This window comes from Lissotriton helveticus, chromosome 12, assembly GCF_964261635.1.
Source record: "Lissotriton helveticus chromosome 12, aLisHel1.1, whole genome shotgun sequence".
NCBI lineage: Eukaryota > Metazoa > Chordata > Amphibia > Caudata > Salamandridae > Lissotriton > Lissotriton helveticus.
In genome coordinates, this window is record NC_136073.1 from 300,082,332 (window position 1) to 300,102,353 (window position 20,022).

Here is a 20,022-nt window from a genome sequence, read left to right on the forward strand (position 1 = left end):
TCAAAAGAGGTTTGTTGTCTGACCAGGATTATATTATTCACATGAGCAAGTGGATGTCAGATTTTTGGAGTGCAACAGAGGAAGTGCAGCTATGGGTGTGGTGTGGGAAGCCTTCAAGGCTGATGTGAGAGGAGATACGCTCAGTTTTAGTTTGAGTCGGCAGCTAATATAGCACCAGCGTTTGATTGAGCTGTATGGAGGATTGGGGTATATTGAGGAGGAGCTTATGGGCACTGTCTCCATGGGATCAACTATCAAACACATACAACATAAACTTGTATAAGCTAGGGCAGCTATCAGTAACATTTCAATGGTGAGAGCTTCAGACAAGTTTCTTGAATGCAGTAGGGGATGTCACAAGTATAGTGAGAGAGTGAGACACATAACACGGTCTGGTGGGGATATCACAGAGATTAGAAAGAGCAATGGAGATCTTGTTACTGAATGGGATTGGGATTTGTGAGGAGTTTCAAGCATTTTATGAGAGACTTTATGGTGCTAAGAATGCACATAATGAAGAGAATATAAGGAATTATCTAGATCCCATTCTGGTAGATAAGATTTCCCCTGAAGATTGTGATGTATTAGATGCCCCTTCTCCAAGAGAAGAAATGTATGCAACTCTTAAGACCCTCCCCTTGAGGAAAGTGGTGGGAACCAGAAGGATCCAGCTACAATTCTATAAAGTGTTTTTTCTATACTCTGCCTACACCTAATTGATACAATATGACAGGTGCAGAAGGGGCAACGGGCACCAGAGACATGGTCCACTGTCAGTATAATTGCTTTTTTTTAATGTAAAGCCCTTGACGGACCCCAGGTCTTATAGACCAATCACACTGATTAATAGTGATCCCAAATATATTCTATAATTTTAGCCGCTCGGCTGAGCCAGGTTATAGGGAAGGTGATCTCCCTCAGACAGCACAATTTTATTCAAGGAAGAGGACCCACTAACCATATTAGGAGAGTTATCACACTATGTGATGCAGTCATTATCTCAAGGGACCCTATGGCATAAATTCTGTTGGACGCAGAGAAGGCGTTTGGTAGGATCCCCAGGGGTTATTTATGGCCAGTGTGGAATTGGTTTGGTGTAGGTAAGTGCTTCATTAAAGCAGTAGAGGCAGTCTGTAATACTCCTACAGCCAGGTTTCAGGTGATGGGAAGGCAAACAGAGACCACATACAGATTGAAAGAGGTACAAGGCAGGAGTGTCCCTGCTCCCCATTGTTATTTGCCTGCAATATTGACCCACCTGAGTCCCAAAAAATTGAAGCCAATATCAGACTCAAAGCTATGTGTTTTCACGGATGCAATACAAAATGTTGGGGTTATGTGAACAATTTACCAGTCATAACCTCTGATCCAAGGTTGGCTCTAGCAGAGAATGAAAGGAAAGCCCTGGTATTTGGGGACATTTACAGATATGCGTTAAATAGGCGTAAAACACAAATAATTTTAAATAGGCAGTTGCATCTAGATGATACACAGGTACTGAACTCGGCTGTATATCTGGAGGTAAATATAGCGGCAGAGGTGGATCAAATTGTAGAATTGAATCTTGCTCCAGTTATTCAGAAAGCAAAACAGACTTTTGGTAAAATGGATAATTTACATACATCTTTTGTGGGCCACTGTAATATAGTGACAATGATTTTTTTACCTAAAGTCCTGTATTTTGTTTTTAGAGTGATTCCATTGGAGTTTGATAAGTGCTGGTTTAAACAATAGATGATATGATTCATAGGTTTATTTGGGCATATGACAAGACAAGAAGGGCATTGAAATTCATGAACCTTCCCATGGAGAGAGGGATGTCTATGCTGACCCAAATCTCAAACTTTATCAATGGGTTGCAGTGCTTCAATATATGTGCTCTTTAGTGGGGGGGGGACTTGGCTGATCGATGGGATTGTGGTGGTACACCTGCCGTTTATGAGCTCCTACTTGGGGAAGAGGCTAAAATCTGCTTCCTTAGATATATTAAACTATGGGGCATATTACCAAGGCGGGCGATATGTGATTATCGCCGCTTTAGCGGCCGGTTTCGGACGTTAAGCGGCGATAATTCTATCGCCGTATTAGCAATCTGTCGCTAACAGCAGTTAGCTACAGCTTGTAGGCGAAAGCGAGCGGTTTGGGGCCCGCTTTGCATGTCAGCGATATTTATCGCTAATGACATGCAAAGGGGGGGCATTTTCCGGCGGGGCAAAGGTGCGGACACTTACCTTGTGGCAGGACGCTCCTGGGGGGCTAACGCTGTAGGTCACCCCGCCGCCGCATTCCAGATCACCGCGGCCGGGGGACTACAGCTCCCAGCGAGCTTTGCGAGGACTTCCTACTTCCCGCCCACATCGCGCCCGGAGGCGCTACTTAGTTGGAGTTGCTCCCTCGGTGGAGCGGGGGGCATTTTCCGGCGGGGCAAAGGTGCAGACACTTACCTTGTGGCAGGACGCTCCTGGGGGGCTAACGCTGTAGGTCACCCCGCCGCCGCATTCCAGATCACCGCGGCCGGGGGACTACAGCTCCCAGCGAGCTTTGCGAGGACTTCCTACTTCCCGCCCACATCGCGCCCGGAGGCGCTACTTAGTTGGAGTTGCTCCCTCGGTGGAGCGGGGGGCATTTTCCGGCGGGGCAAAGGTGCGGACACTTACCTTGTGGCAGGACGCTCCTGGGGGGCTAACGCTGTAGGTCACCCCGCCGCCGCATTCCAGATCACCGCGGCCGGGGGACTACAGCTCCCAGCGAGCTTTGCGAGGACTTCCTACTTCCCGCCCACATCGCGCCCGGAGGCTCTACTTAGTTGGAGTTGCTCCCTCCACGTCGCGGGACGCGCGCGGGTGACACCGGGAGAAGCCCGGGACAAGGGCGGGCCCTCTGTGGCCCTCAGAGGCACGAGGAGGCCGGGACGGGCCCCCCCATTTGGCTCTAACGAAGGAGGAGGTATCGGGTTGTTTTGTTTTATTTATCCTTGTTATTGAACTCTCATTGCACCTTTTCTTTGATTTCCTGTGTCCATCTGGGAGGAGTTGAATGCCTTGTGTGGCACGAACTACGCCCAGGATGTGTCTACCCCCTCCACAGTGGGTAGAGATCCTGATGCGGAAAAAGACAATGACGCTGGGAATTCACCTAATCCCAATAAAATGTGCACTAGCCCCTCATTATCTCCTTCCAATCCACCTCTATTATTGCCGATTGAGACCGTGAACACAATACCTGACTCTGTATCACCACTTCAATTGTCCTTACTGGCCCAGATAGAGCAACTGTTAATATCTGCATTATCACCACTGGTCACAAAAATCGACGCCCTGGGAGACAAGTTGACCTGTATTGAAAAAACAATACTAAGGAGCTATACTCCAACTGAAAAAACTGCTACACCCATCCACCCCATTTTTCCCAGCAAAAATGAAAAGCTTAAGCCTATGACAAGCATGATAGCTCAAACTCCTGAACCCCTTATGTCTATACCCAATCCAATAAGCCGGAATATCACTTTTAACTCTGTACCTGTACCCCATAGAGTTCCCAGGACCGCACTCCGGATTAACTTACCACTAGAAGCCGCCCCCTATGTGGCTGTTCTCTCTGGGGTCCCTGCATCAAGGCTGAAATTTGAAACTCATCAAGACCTGTTACACAAAACCATGTCCTGGCTACAACAAAACAGACCATTGCCATCTGTTTTAGATGGTGGAATTCTGAGTGTCAGGAGGGTGGGGTGGCTAGGCACGTCGCCCAAAGACATCCCGGGCAACTTGATTTTAATTAAATTTAAGAGTAAGAACATTGTCCCCTATTTGCGATCTTCTCTGCCTAAAGAGGGAGATGGCCCCATTTGCATCTGGGACCTGTATGATTTTTATCCTGGCCCCCGACTCAATTCGCCCAAAATGCAAATGACATTGAACCACAATCCTTGGTTTCTAAGAACTTTGTGCCACTAACCATCTACCCTTTTCGTTTTCGCACGTACACTGTCAATTTGATTTTAGTTATTTTTAATAGTTGGATCTTTCTTATTTTGTATATAATCTGCTGAGTCATTTATACATGTATGTATTTTCATTTGCTGCTTTTATGGTTTCAAACAAAAGAAACCGAATAAAGCTTATTAAAAAAAAAAAAAGACATGCAAAGTGGGCGTACCCAACCTGTTAGCGACTGAAAGCAGTCGCTAATGTCGCTATCTCCAAAAACTAACGCCTGCTCAGACCAGTTCTTAGCCATTATATCCAATGGGAGTTGGATATTATGGCTAAGTCCTCATTAGCGATAATGCGTGAATATCGCTGGATTACCAGCGATATTCACACATTTCGCCGCTAACGCCTGAAATTGTATCGCATTTGAGATAAACGTTGCTAATAGCAAGTTATCTCTGCGATAAAATCAGGCGAAGCACGGCGATAGAAAAAGTTTCGCTAAGCCCATTTAGCGATAAATATCGCTAGTTGTTGGTAATATGCCCCCAAGTTATTATAAGAAGCTCCATTTTAAGACCCTTCAGGCAGCATGTGGGATTGGGTCTTATCTGAAGAAAAATATTGGACTGGGGAGACTGAATTACTATATTCCACTGCTGAGGATCCCTGCACTTCCCGCAATTCTTTATGATGCGCTGTTGTCACTTTGGGAAGATCTAGGTGAATTTCTCCATAAGAAAGGTGGGGTGCCAAAAGGTCTTACCAAAGATACTGTTATGGAGGTGGTGGTGAGTAAAGAGAGTTGTTCAATCAGTCAGACATGTGAGCACTTGAATCTGATATTGCAAGATGACCTTGAGAAACACAGTGATAAATGGCAACTGAAATTAAGCCTAACCAGCTGGAGTTTTTATGAATCTCTTGAGCCGGGTTGCACTCTTTTGTGTTCGTCTGGGCTGCAGGCTCAACAGTATAACACAATCTTTGATCTTTATTATACCCCGGCAAAAATTGCCAAATGGGGGGGCATTGCTAGTGTTCAATGTCTTCGCTATCAAAGCTTAGAGGTGGATATTATTCATTTGTTTTGCACTGGTTCAACCTTAGAAACTCCTAAGAGGGATATTACCAAGGTTGTGGAACACTCTTTGAATATAAATGTTACGCTGACCCCACAATTAATGTAGTTGGGTGTGTGCAGCGAAGGGACTATCAGAGCTGATCGTTATTTCTTTCTTGTGGCCATAACAGTGGCTGGAATCTGTATTTCATCCTTTCATCAGCTTGGCTCGAACGGTTAGCCCCCTTACTTCAACAATAGCTTGCTCGACTATTGTCAATATTTATTCTAAAAAACACGATTTCTGGTTGGAGAGCCAGAAAAATGGGAAATTGTATCTGGGCACCAATTCAGTGATGGAAGGGGATATGTAGATAGGCCACTCGGGCTGTTCATGTTCAGATATTAAGGGTGAGCATCTAGTTGCTGTGATTAAATTGGGTGTCAGAAGGTTGTATGAAGGTTGTATGACCCTGGGGAGCATCAAGCTGTGGGTGTTTCTTAGATAAAATGTGAACCAAAGCATGGCCTGTTTGTTATCCAACTATCCGAGCAGAGAGGTGGAATGCAATGTTATAGCACTTTACTCAAGGGAGGGGGCTACTATGATCTCTTTGAAGTGCCTTATATATGGTATTCCACTAAATTTGGTAAAAATTAGCAATAAAGATGCCTTTAAATTTTGTTTTTATTTTGTCATATTTGCTGTGTGTTAAAAAATTGAGGTCAAGCTATGTCTTCTAACAAATTGCTTCTTATTCTTTTCTTTTAACATGGAGACTGGTGTTTACTTTTTTTTCTGACTACAAAGCTAGATGATTTTGTGAAGCAAACTATCTGACAATCTTCCTAGGACACAGATAGTGTGATAGGAAAAGCTATAGGGTGTGCGTTTTTTTAGAACTTTTATAGCACAACATTTACCAGTATATGAACCGAGCAAATATTTCAAAACATCAGCAGTTAGGAAAGCACACATGTAATTCTGTGACTTTTGTAATCTGAAGTGTGCTGAAAAGAAAGATTTAATAGGATCAAAGAAAACCAATACTTTTTATTTTGTGATGAACAAACGATAAATATTTTCTGAAACTCGATTTCCACACATTATTGTTTGTCTGCTATATTATTTTATCAGTAAAACTGCATGTCAGTGCAAATGCTGTTGTCATTTCAATGGAAAAATGACTTTCTGTAAATGACATTTCACTACCACACCTAGAGGTCAAAGTGGGCAGGGGAACGCCGCTCCCATGCTTTATCAATTTGATCAAACAGTTCCCATATTTTTTAATTAACAAATCAACCATTCGTAAATGGTTGAGTTGCTGCAGGTTAAAATGGGAGAAGGGTCTCCTTCACCCTGAAGTTAGAGAAAGATGAGGCAGCTAAAGAAGAAATAAGCCTGCTCTCCAGGGTGACTGCTCCTGTAAGAGATGTAAAAGTGTGTAGTTGGTTAATTTGCAAATTTGAAGGCTGCTTGGGGGCCAGTATAGGTTTTAATTGGTTGATGGTTGATAGAATCTGGAATTTGTCCTTTTAAGGAAACCTATAAAAAGGTTTGCACTAGCATCAATTAGCATGCTGCTAAAAGCATAACTTTTGAGAGCACTGTAAACATTCAAACTAACATTTTTGAACATTTTGCGACAGCCTGTGTGCAACCGATTTTATACCGTAATACATGTTTTAAACAAATGACTCACTTATTCACTGTGCATTCTGTCATATACTTAGACCTATTAGCGCTATAAATACACATCACTATTTCCCCAGGGCACGGGCCAGTATGCAAATCAGTGACAATCAGGGTACACCCACAGATATCTAATGTGATAGCATTAAGTAACCAAACTGTCCTACCAGAAAAATGCATTTCCCATAGATGAACTTAAGTTGCATTTATTTTCAAATTTGAGTTGTGTTCATTCTATTGTATATGCAGTTGCCTGTAGATCAAAAGCTAATAAAATATTTGTATAGACTATTTTGTTCTTTTAGGCACATCTCCAACCCCTCACCCCCTAAACTCACTTGCCACACTCCTATTGTACTTAGGATCAGAGTTACCATACTTTTATTTATGCACTTTGACCATTGACAACACCATGCTTAAGTAATATAAATACAGTACACTCCAAAATGCACTACTGGATAAATACAACACCTTCACCACTCTTCTGCTGAACTGGTGCAGCTCATTTGCTATACTTGTTCATATTTAATCCCATGTCAGGTTCTGTATGACGGTTACCGCACGATAATCTGATCACATATAAACGATGGAAGTACAGCCCAAGTGGTGGTTACCTGTAGAGTGGTTCAGGTGCTGCTCCATGACCAGGCACTAATTCCAATTCACCTTTATGTAGAGCTAAAGGTCCAAAAAATGGAACTACACTCTTGCTAGAAAGCAAGCCAATTGAAAAGTGTCTAAAACTCTCTGGCAGAGAATTCTGTAGCGAGGTCACAATCAAGGCCGGACTGGCCGTAGCGGGCACCGGCGTTTCTCAGGTGGTACATCCGGATGGGGGCTGGTTTTGGACGGCGGGGGGGGGCATTTTTGTTACCGGGGACTGTTTTACAACATAGCTGGAATATCGGGACCGGTAACAAAAGCGGCAGTGGTGAGAGAGGCTTGATGCTTCCAAATAACACCCACCCGATCCCAACCCCCGGGGCCGGCAGAGTTGTTTGCCAGGGCTGGTTTCGGTTCCTAGTCCAGCCGTGGTCACAATAGTCAGAAACGGTTTACACTTATGCAACTTTTAAATGGTGCTAACAAAAAAATTCCCATCAGATCTCAGGACTGCGATGAGACATTTCTTCATATAATCAGAAGAACCAATTCTCGTGGACGGTTTCAACTTGAGCCCACTGGAAGCCAACAGAGATTTCGGCAAACCTCAGAGTTATGATCTAATTCAAGACATATTTTCAAATTGTTCTTTCTCTACAGTTGTGTAAGATTATTAAAATATTGACTTTTGCTTGTGGGGTTTCTGCTATAAGCGAATTGTCGAAATCAATTTTGGAGCAGATAAACACTATGGCAAAGGCTGATGGACGTTTTTGCAACAAATGTTGTTGGGTTTTGCACACAAGTTTGAAGTGATAGAAAGATTTGAGGATACCTTGATTGGCCTGGCCAGCCATCCTTCCTTAAAAAAAACTCCATTGGAGGTGTATTTTTTTACCTCATTTATAACTACTTTCAAGATGCATTGTCCTACATTGCAATATTTCAACCAGCGATCAGAACCGGAAAGCAAACAGTCCTTTTTAAAAGCACTTCAAATTGAACATTGCTGTTTCATCCACTCCTGATTAATAATAAACACCCAATATCCCATTATTTCGTCTTGAATGTTGGGACAGCTGAAACACCACTTGAGTGTCATTGCTGCTGCTACTCTGTGCTTCTCACCTTACCGCATGCACCACACACCAAAGCTTTCTTGGTGGTCTGGTGAGAGGTGCACAGTGGTGGTGGATGCAAGAGACTTCTTTGTCAGTCTTCATCCCTCTCTATGTAGACTAGGGCAAGTAAAGAGGCAAAACACCATCACTCATGGTGGCCAAGCAACATCTGAAGGGAGTGACCTCTTGTAATTCTCTATGCATGTTTTCCTATGGGCTAATCCAAAATGTGAGTAAAACTTCCTGCAACCAGTACCTGAAGTTGGCAGTCGCAAAGCCCTTCTATATGTATTACTATTTTCTTTATCACATGCGTTGTCAGACAGCTAAAGCTGTATATACGCCAGACCCAAAACAAGATAATATTTGCATATGTACTTTGTATTGTTAAACCTCATCACACTGTGCCTTCTTTTGGATGTTTTATCGGGTAGGGAAATAGGCAGACTAGATGGACCCAGTGTCCTCAATCCATCATCATCTATGATATAAAAAGAAAATCTAGTTTAGCACAACCTGATGTCAAACAAAAAAGGACTTGCCCATGTTAGCCCCACCTGTAAGCTCAAATACCTTCTTGTAATTCTACATTTTATGGGCTGGATACCCAAAAATAGCAAATGCACTTGGAACTCACACTGGCCCTGATTGGATGAGTGGCAACACATCCGCAACTAGCTGGGACAGCTATGCATCTTTAAAATGTTGAAGTGAATACATTTTGAATCTGACTTGATAGGATTGTTGCACTTGTTAAATGGAGGCCCTCTGGCCATAACTACTTTAGAAAGAGCAAAATGGAGTGAGCAGGGGATATAGAGGGGACACCAGCCAGCGCTGCTCTTTGTCTTCAATTTTGCATGTTTAGACAATTAATCTATTAGTTTGTTTGTCCAGGAAAAGCAGTCCTCTATGCAGATGATATTTTACTATATAATAAGAAACTTCCTTGGGCGGTGACGACTGGAGAGCTGAAAAATAGACAAACGCTCAGCTAAACTGCTCAGTGCATCAGGGACTCATGCAAATATTAGAAGGGAATTCAAATATTCAGCTCTGGAGAACATGCAATGGACCATAGCTGGCACCTTGTAGAACTATGTGGAGATCTGGATAACAATGCATTGTCTGACAACGGGGCGAGGATTAAATACATGGCTGTCTTTTAAAGTATGTGTAGGCCCTCAGTGTATTCCAGAGGTCTTTAATATCCTTTTCTAAGAACAGGCTAAAATGACAATAGATTATTTAGGGATAATAGTAGGAATGTAGTAATCCTAGTTAAAATGAAACAACCCTAGGGAAAGATGGATTAAGGTCTCCTTGCTTCGGAGCTCCAGTACAGGTCACCAGATCTCCAGCATGCTGTGCAGATGTGTGCATTATAAGTAACACCTGAGGAGAGTCAGCTGATCCACAAGTTACCCCTGCTAGTACTGGTAATTTACAGATGGTGAAACAATGCTGTGACTTGTGTCTGCCCCCAGTGGTATTGGTGATCAAACAGACAAACTTCTAATGCTTGTAACAACGCTTGGTGTCATATGTGGGCAAGCATTGTGGGTTAACAGTCTCTTTGAAAATGGCTCGAAAACCGAAAAAGATGTAATTGAGGGAGTGCCAAGGATTCAACTTTTGGGAAAGATCGGTATTCCACCAACCAAATCTGAGAGTATGGAAGATTAGTCGGAACATCAATAGGCAGTTCAAATTGATACTGCAGGAAACGGGATGCAGCCGCTCTTAAGGCTATAAATAAAGTGCAAGTGTGCTGCTAATTTGTTCCCACACTAAACAATCACTAAAGTTTAAACCTATATATAATTAAACCACTCCACACTTCTTAATAAGATCAGAGACCTAGGGTGTTAACACAGATCAGTCAAGTGGATTAGGTCATTTCTCACCATTTTGACTCAGAGCATTTTTCCTTCTCCATTCAAGTCTGACACTAAACCTATCTGCTGTGGTGTTCAGTAGGGCTACATTTTTTCATACCATTTGTTTAAAATCTACATGACATCATTGGCCCGACTGTGCAACTCAACAGGATTGTATGCTGCATGTAATCAGATGACACTGTTGTATGTCGATTTAGATTCCGAATGAATTTTCCCGATTTATGCCCTTATATAGGTACAATTCACATTGCCCTTATATAGGCATAGAAAACCAGTTCTTATTTAGGAATAGCCCCCCATGCTACCCAAATACAGGCATGGCTACTTCCATCCGTTCATCTACTTCACAACGATTTCTTGGAAAACCAGACTCTTAAGCAGAAGGGACTTCCCCTAGCCTGGATATTGATTTCTCCAAGAAACTCATTATTATGCATGAACATCTATTCCTTAGTGGTTCGTCCATGACGTTCATATGCCCGACTTTTACGTCAATACTGGCATTCCTAAACACCTTCAAGGTATAAATATGCCCTCACTTGCTATAGCAAAGCAAGGTGTGGTTCGGTGCAGTTCGACTACCTACTTGCACGACGCAGCTCATTACAGCAAGTGCCAAAGGAAGCCAACTCTCCAGCTGATGCACCGACTAGAAGCTGTCATCCTCCTGCCAAGAACCAAGCACCAGTGTTTCTGACTCCCCTTGTGGGGTGTTGAGAAATCGAGTCCTGTGAAAGAGATACCAACCTCTCTCATTCTAAAGGTATGGAGCTGATTAGAACCTAGAGAAACCTTTGACAATTCTTGGCATACTAAACCTATGCTAAAGACAACACCTACTACTTCCCTGGTACAAGACCTGGGTTAGGTACATTGGGGTAGGCGTATTTTAGAAGCACCAGTTGAGTATTTTAGCCTGCGTTATTTATGTATGTATTTTTATATATGTCATAGCAACAGACAATGTTATTACAGTATTCTTTTATATTACTGTTTAGGCTGTACGCATTATACTTTCCATTCTGTCTAACGATTGTAGCAGTTCATATCTCTTGCATGAGAAATAAGACTGTTCAATAAACCCCTTTTATTGAAACGCCCGTCTCTCTATTTCTATGCAACTCTGTAGAAACAAAGAATGCACGATTGATTGAGTGAAATACTTATCTATTGTTTCCACGACTTTAAGATATGTTTCGGTTTTAGGGGAAACAAAATTGTCATGTTTATGCAGTTGTCAGAAACTAATCCCTTCTTGCTTATGCGTGAAAGTTTCTAGTGACCTCTGAGTTAGCTGGCACACACACAGTTAAGTTTAATATACTCGATAGAGACATACTGACCTCAGTCCTATGTCAAATCTATAGTGTATGTTATTCCAATGCACAGAGCCTATTAGGAATATAGGAACTACACTACAACACAATACTTACATATACGCTTTTCACTATACAAAACACTGAGTTAAGCTCTGCCTCGGTTCAGACTTCCCTCTTCAGAGCTCTAATCACAGTAGGTCAGGTCACTGAATGTCTGCAAATGTTCTAAAGCTTTATCTTCATCACCAAAAATACTACCCACATATGGAACTTAATTCTTTGGCTAAAAATGATGGAAACATCTTCAACTTTTTTCCAAAGCAGCACACAATCTAGAAATTTAGCTTGATTCTGAGCTTTCCCTTGAACAACACATCTCTAAAGTAGCCAGTGCCTCTTTCTGGTAACTAAAATTATTGATGACAATTCTGCCCTACCAAAACACCAAAAACCGGATTTATGACATTACAACGCACACTTTTACAACGCATACCTTTACAACGCATTCCATTACAACGCATGCCATTACAACGAAATGTAAAAAACTACATTAACAACGCATTCCATTACAACGCATAATACCTTTACAACGCATACCATTACAATGCATAACATTACATTGCATGTTTTGGTAAGTATTGTATAGTGTAGGGGTAAAATTACTATTCTAACTCCAGGTGGTGCAACAGTAGGGTAAGTGTTGGATAGTGTAGGGGTAAAAATTACTACTCTAACTCCAGGGGGTGCAACAGTAGGGTAAATGTTGGATAGTGTAGGGGTAAAATTACTATTCTAACTCCAGGGAGTGCAACAGTAGGGTAAGTGTTGGATAGTGTATGGGTAAAAATTACTATTCTAACTCCAGGGGGTGCAACAGTAGGGTAAGTGTTGGATAGTGTAGGGGTAAAATTACTATTCTAACTCCAGGGGGTGCAACAGTAGTGTAAGTGTTGGATGGTAATGTTATGCGTTGTAATGGTATGCGTTGTAATGACTGAGTTTTAATGACATGCGTTGTAGTGGTGTGCGTTGTAGTGTCATGCGTTGTAATGGTTGCATTGTAAATGCATGCGTTGTAATGGATGTTGCGTTGTAAAAGTTTCATTGTAATGGTAGTGAATTGTAAATGTTGCGTTGTAAAGGTTGTTTCCCCTGAAAACTATATTCCAGTTGTCTTCCTAAGTCCTTCCTGTCTCGATTAAGGCATCTCTTGTTTCCTGAACCCCTCAGATAAGTTCATGAGACTGCCTCAACTGCTGCGAAATATGCTATCATGGATTATTACGGGCACTCATTGCTTTGGAGATTTTTCACCCATTTTGGAACAACATCATTCACTACTTATCAGTGAAGAGTTCTGTTTAATGCTTTAGTAATAATCCATCTAGCTAAAAATGGAAGGGCACCTCACTCAATAGTCTCTAAATTCCAAGCTCATTGGCCTCAGTGCAGTCTACCATCCACTGCTCAGTTTCTGCTGAATATCCCTAAAATTAGACCGGTAAAGTTTGGTGACAAAGCCATCCCAGTAGTAGCTGGAAGTAACCGCAACAAAGTGCCAGTTCCCCTTCCCTCTACCAACTCATTGCTTATCCTTCGTGAAACAATGAAGACTTTGCTTTACTACTAATCTAATTAAATGTTCAAAGTTTATATTGATGTCTTTGTGTTATGTTCCTCTACAGTTCCAAGAAACCTTGGTGTATGTCTGCTTGATATATATCCACCTCAACTTGAGAACTACTCAGAGTTCACTCCTTCTTTTTTGCATGTATATATACATATGTATCTATATGTTATACTCCACTTTTGCTGGTGCAATATATTTAATGCTCAATGTTCCACCATTACGCGTTTCGGCCTATGCAGGCCTTAACCTATATAATTAGAGCTCTTCAGAGAGGTATAGCTTTGTCCAGACACAAGGGAGCACCCATTATAAGTCAAAACAAAACCCTTTCAGGCATAGAGTGACACATAAATTATGCCAAAAAAAGGAGAGAACTCTGGGTAGTTCTCAAGTTTAGGGGAAAAGCAGCTCCTGTTAGAGCACTCTGAACACCAGCGACACTCTAGATCTGCTCACCTCAAATGTCTGTTTTTCTACAGTCTGAAAAGGTTTTGTTTTGACTTATACTGGGTGCTCCCTTGTGTATGGACAAAGCTATACCTCTCTGAAGAGCTCTAATTAGAGCGAAACGCTGTGTCAGGGGTTGATTTTAACATTTCAGGTTGGCTTGAGTTGGTATTTTACCAAATCAAAGCTGTAATACTGTGCCCAGAGTGATAAATGGCTTTTGTCATTTTACAGCAAGGCAAGGACAGCACTGTGCTAGTCCTATGCTTAAAGACTTTGCTGTAGAAATGGCAAAAGACTTTGTCCTTTTCTATCTCAGCCTGGATAGCACTGTGCTAATCCTATGCTTAAAGACTTTGATAGAAAAACAGACATTTGAGGTGAGCAGATCTAGAGAGTCGCTGGTGTTGAGAGTACTCTAACAGGAGCTGCTTTCCACCTAAACTTGAGAACTACCCAGAGTTCTCTCCTTCTTTTTTGCATAATTTATGTGTCACCCTATGCCTGAAAGGGTTTTGTTTTGAGATATATATATATATATATATATATATATATATATATATATATATATATATATATATATATATATATATATATATATATATATATATATATATTAGAACATAACATAAAGATGACTGTCTTTGATTGATGTGTGTTGACGGCTTCTATGAGGTCTGAACCATGACACGCCCTACATGTAGCTTGGGTCTAGGAATGTCACACTAAAATTGATACAATTCATCTACCCCCTCAGGGTGCATCTGATGCTGTTCATGTTCCATAAAAATCAGTCAAGGTGCATTTGTTAAAAAATAGTCTCTAACGATGTTATGCACCATACCCAGGCCAGCAACACAAAGGACCCTCCGACTTTACTCGTCAGGTATGACAATGGCCCTCACACTGCTTAAATTACTAGTTACTGCAACCAAAAGGTTTGCTAATCATTTTCCCTCCTTTATTCACTCCCGCCTCAAAGCACTCTGTGACTACCATATGATAGAATAAACTGCTTTGGAAAAGCTCAAATACATGAAGCTAATACATAGAAACTGTTCCTATATAGTTATGAGACATAGTTCAAAACGCCTGCAAACCATTGTTTTTCAACAGTATGCTAGATGTTGTGGGTGCCTTCATTTAATCTTTTAGTATTGAAATGAACACTATGTAGATGAGTATCAAGAGTGCATAGTGTTCTACACTTTGCAGCTGAGCACTTCAGACTGAATTCCATGTAATTACAATTTCTGTTCTTAAAGGACAAGTAAGTCAACTCACCTGATATAGCCCCCATAGTAGAAAGTCACCTGCCTTCACATTACAAAATAGAAAGTAAAGAGACACAACCCTACCATAGACAAGGAAATGAAGCTGTGCTATAGTACAACACCTGAGAAGGATGTACGCGGTTCTCAACACCTAGCTGCACAATGAATCCAGAAGTCGACAAAGGACAGTGAGGCTTTTGGATTTTCCAGGTTCTTGTAATTCCATCCAATTTGGTGTCCGAAATACGTGTTCAACATTTAATTAAATCAACAATAAATGTCTCTTAATATCTGTAAAAAAAAAAATCTATGAGTATCCTATCAAACAGATAAAAATTCCTACTGCTTAAATAAAACCCGACTATATGCTGAAGGAATAATATTAACACTCTCCAATTTGTGTATAAAGTATAACTGCTTTCTTTGTCTCCCAAGACTCCCAATGGAAGCACGATGTTGCATCTCAAGAGCAAAAGCTCAATTAAACAACAAATCGATGGTGGTGTTAAGGTTTTATAAAAGAAACATTTTACTGTCCAGATTCTGATTAATGACGTTTTCACCAGTCTCATCTCAATATTGTTTTAATTTTAAATTCTTCTCTAGGGATGGGATTGCAGACAATCAATAATTCATTATAATTCCTATATGACTAGTGCTTTACAGTATGCATGCAGTCCAGTGGAATCTCTCTGAGAGTCTGCGCGCACAAAGAGATGAAAATAAGAGGCCTTTTGAGGGAGAAGGCTGCCCTGCTCTAAGGGCAGATCAAAGGCATGGGCTCTATACTGTGGGGGGGGAAAGGGCTCCAGTATCTAAATTAACTGGGGTAGAATCATACCAATGCAGTTTATAAAAACATGGCAAGCAGTGGTTAATTTAAAAAAAATAAAATAAGGGCAGGGGCTCTAATCAGGAGGTAGCATGCACCAGCCCATTTCTCCTGTAAGTGCCGCCTAAAACAGAACCAACTACTAACAATGAAAGTTGGGGGAGGATGTGGCATAATGGCCAGAGCTGGCAACTTTGGAGCTGGGGAGCCAGGTTCTAATTTCAACATTGACTCACCATCTGGTGATTCTGGGCAAATCACTCAATATCCCTGTACCTACCATAAATGAATATCTTAACTGGTGCTCATAAAAAGTGCCAGTGTTGTAGATTAAGTGCCGATGCTGAGCACCGCAAAATACTGGCTCAAATTAAGCAATGATGGACTGGGGAACCAAAAGCAGCCCTGACACAAATGCTCAAACAAGATATATATATATATATATATATATATATATATATATATATATATATATATATATATATATATATATATATATATATATATATATATATATATATATATAGATAGATATATATATAAACACAAGGGTAGCCCCAAGGAGAGACGCCACAGGCAGGTAAATATCGTTTGTTTTTATTCCTTTTCTGCAGCTTGCAAACAGAGAAACAGCATAACTGGCAGCGCCTCATGTCAATAGCCAAACGCGTTTCAGGAAACAGAATTCCTTTCTTCAGTGGCTGAAATGCTGTGAACGCCAGAGCAGGACATCGAACGCACCTGTGTTTAAAAGTATCAGCCCCAGTGGGCGTGGCCGCAAGGCCTTCTGGTTTTCGTAGTGCGTCGAAGTGTTCACCAAGTGGGTTGCCCTGTGTGCACCAAAATTAAAAGCAATGTTGAAACCCCAGTGGGTTGGTGACAGTTACTGCTGAAAGATCTGTCCCGCTTTGTAGCTGCAGAAATACGAACATGCTGATGGCACCGGGATAGCGCCATCATACTGCCTCCCCAAGTGCCAACTCCTCCGTGGTAATTAGCACAGGTCCGCCAGGAACAGCAGTGAGCGTCTCTCCGCGGCTGGCAAAGCCGCTAAACATATAAACACAAGGGTAGCCCCAAGGAGAGATGCCACAGGCAGGTAAATATCGTTCGTTTTTATTCCTTTTCTGCCGCTTGCAAACAGAGAAACAGCATAACTGGCAGCGCCTCATGTCAATAGCCAAACGCGTTTCAGGAAACAGAATTCCTTTCTTCAGTGGCTGAAATGCTGTGAACGCCAGAGCAGGACATCGAACGCACCTGTGTTTAAAAGTATCAGCCCCAGTGGGCGTGGCCGCAAGGCCTTCTGGTTTTCGTAGTGCGTCGAAGTGTTCACCAAGTGGGTTGCCCTGTGTGCACCAAAATTAAAAGCAATGTTGAAACCCCAGTGGGTTGGTGACAGTTACTGCTGAAAGATCTGTCCCGCTTTGTAGCTGCAGAAATACGAACATGCTGACGGCACCGGGATAGCGCCATCATACTGCCTCCCGAAGTGCCAACTCCTCCGTGGTAATTAGCACAGGTCCGCCAGGAACAGCAGTGAGCGTCTCTCCGCGGCTGGCAAAGCCGCTAAACATATAAACACAAGGGTAGCCCCAAGGAGAGATGCCACAGGCAGGTAAATATCGTTCGTTTTTATTCCTTTTCTGCAGCTTGCAAACAGAGAAACAGCATAACTGGCAGCGCCTCATGTCAATAGCCAAACGCGTTTCAGGAAATAGAATTCCTTTCTTCAGTGGCTGAAATGCTGTGAACGCCAGAGCAGGACATCGAACGCACCTGTGTTTAAAAGTATCAGCCCCAGTGGGCGTGGCCGCAAGGCCTTCTGGTTTTCGTAGTGCGTCGAAGTGTTCACCAAGTGGGTTGCCCTGTGTGCACCAAAATTAAAAGCAATGTTGAAACCCCAGTGGGTTGGTGACAGTTACTGCTGAAAGATCTGTCCCGCTTTGTAGCTGCAGAAATACGAACATGCTGACGGCACCGGGATAGCGCCATCATACTGCCTCCCCAAGTGCCAACTCCTCCGTGGTAATTAGCACAGGTCCGCCAGGAACAGCAGTGAGCGTCTCTCCGCGGCTGGCAAAGCCGCTAAACATATAAACACAAGGGTAGCCCCAAGGAGAGACCCCACAGGCAGGTAAATATCGTTCGTTTTTATTCCTTTTCTGCAGCTTGCAAACAGAGAAACAGCATAACTGGCAGCGCCTCATGTCAATAGCCAAACGCGTTTCAGGAAACAGAATTCCTTTCTTCAGTGGCTGAAATGCTGTGAACGCCAGAGCAGGACATCGAACGCACCTGTGTTTAAAAGTATCAGCCCCAGTGGGCGTGGCCGCAAGGCCTTCTGGTTTTCGTAGTGCGTCGAAGTGTTCACCAAGTGGGTTGCCCTGTGTGCACCAAAATTAAAAGCAATGTTGAAACCCCAGTGGGTTGGTGACAGTTACTGCTGAAAGATCTGTCCCGCTTTGTAGCTGCAGAAATACGAACATGCTGACGGCACCGGGATAGCGCCATCATACTGCCTCCCCAAGTGCCAACTCCTCCGTGGTAATTAGCACAGGTCCGCCAGGAACAGCAGTGAGCGTCTCTCCGCGGCTGGCAAAGCCGCTAAACATATAAACACAAGGGTAGCCCCAAGGAGAGATGCCACAGGCAGGTAAATATTGTTCGTTTTTATTCCTTTTCTGCAGCTTGCAAACAGAGAAACAGCATAACTGGCAGCGCCTCATGTCAATAGCCAAACGCGTTTCAGGAAACAGAATTCCTTTCTTCAGTGGCTGAAATGCTGTGAACGCCAGAGCAGGACATCGAACGCACCTGTGTTTAAAAGTATCAGCCCCAGTGGGCGTGGCCGCAAGGCCTTCTGGTTTTCGTAGTGCGTCGAAGTGTTCACCAAGTGGGTTGCCCTGTGTGCACCAAAATTAAAAGCAATGTTGAAACCCCAGTGGGTTGGTGACAGTTACTGCTGAAAGATCTGTCCCGCTTTGTAGCTGCAGAAATACGAACATGCTGACGGCACCGGGATAGCGCCATCATACTGCCTCCCCTATAGATATATATAGATATATATAGACATATATTCACTGAAAAAACTATAGGTTTCACACCAGTTATAGTCAGCTGGAAATTTTACTCGCATAAAACCATTGAAATTCCCACGTTATAGTTAGTCGGACTCACTATAACTTGCGCGTGCAATGCACTGCTGATGACGTCACATATTACATCACTCATGACATGGTCAGTGACATCACTCATGACATCACTGATGACACCATCCAGTGAATGTGTGTCTTTTTAAAAAATAAATATGTGCTATATGCGTATATGTAAAAGTTGATGGAAGAATAAATGTTTAAATAAGTGTTTACAAGGATGTTTTTAAAAAACAAAATTGATTGGTTAACTGGTTTATTAAGTGTATCTTAGTGAATACATATATTAGAGAGTAATGTTTAAATATTCAAATATATGTATTAGTGTTTCACTTTGTGTATAAGTGCCTGCATGGGTTGGTGAGTTGCTACATGTGTATGTATATGGGTTATTAGATGTTTTTCCTAGTATCAGTATGAGTGTTTGTATGGTTTGGTGGGGGTATTACTTAGCACATAGATGCATGAATGACTGACTCTCTGTTTGTATGTGTTTTGAAGACAGCATATGTGCAGGACTGTATGGGTGGATGAATGTGTATATGTGTGTGTTAGTGAGTGAATGACTGTCTCACTAGTGTGTTTATCAGTAACTACATATGTTTTAACCCCTTCGACGCTCATGACGAGCTGGGCTCGTCATGGCGTAGCCTCCTCGCACGCTCATGACGAGCCCAGCTCGTCACGTAAAGTGCGCTTTCGCAAAACCCAGCGTACGGGCGGAATTCCGCCCGCACGCATGCGGTTAATCTAGTATATGTGAAGATTGATGTATATAAGTGAGTATATGTGAGAGTGAGGAATTGTAAGAGTTCCTGTTTAAATTAGTATGTGTTTCTATAAGTGATTGTTTAAGAGAGTAAGTATGTGTAAGTTTCCTTAGAAGTAAAGTGGTCGTGTGTGTATAGCTGTATATGCAAATAAATGGATGTTCAATAGTTTATTTGCATGTGTGAGTATGTGTGAGAGTATCTTTAGGATGACTGTCGGTGTGTAAGAGGATGTATAGGTGTATCACTTCATATGAAGAGTGAGTATATGTATGAGTG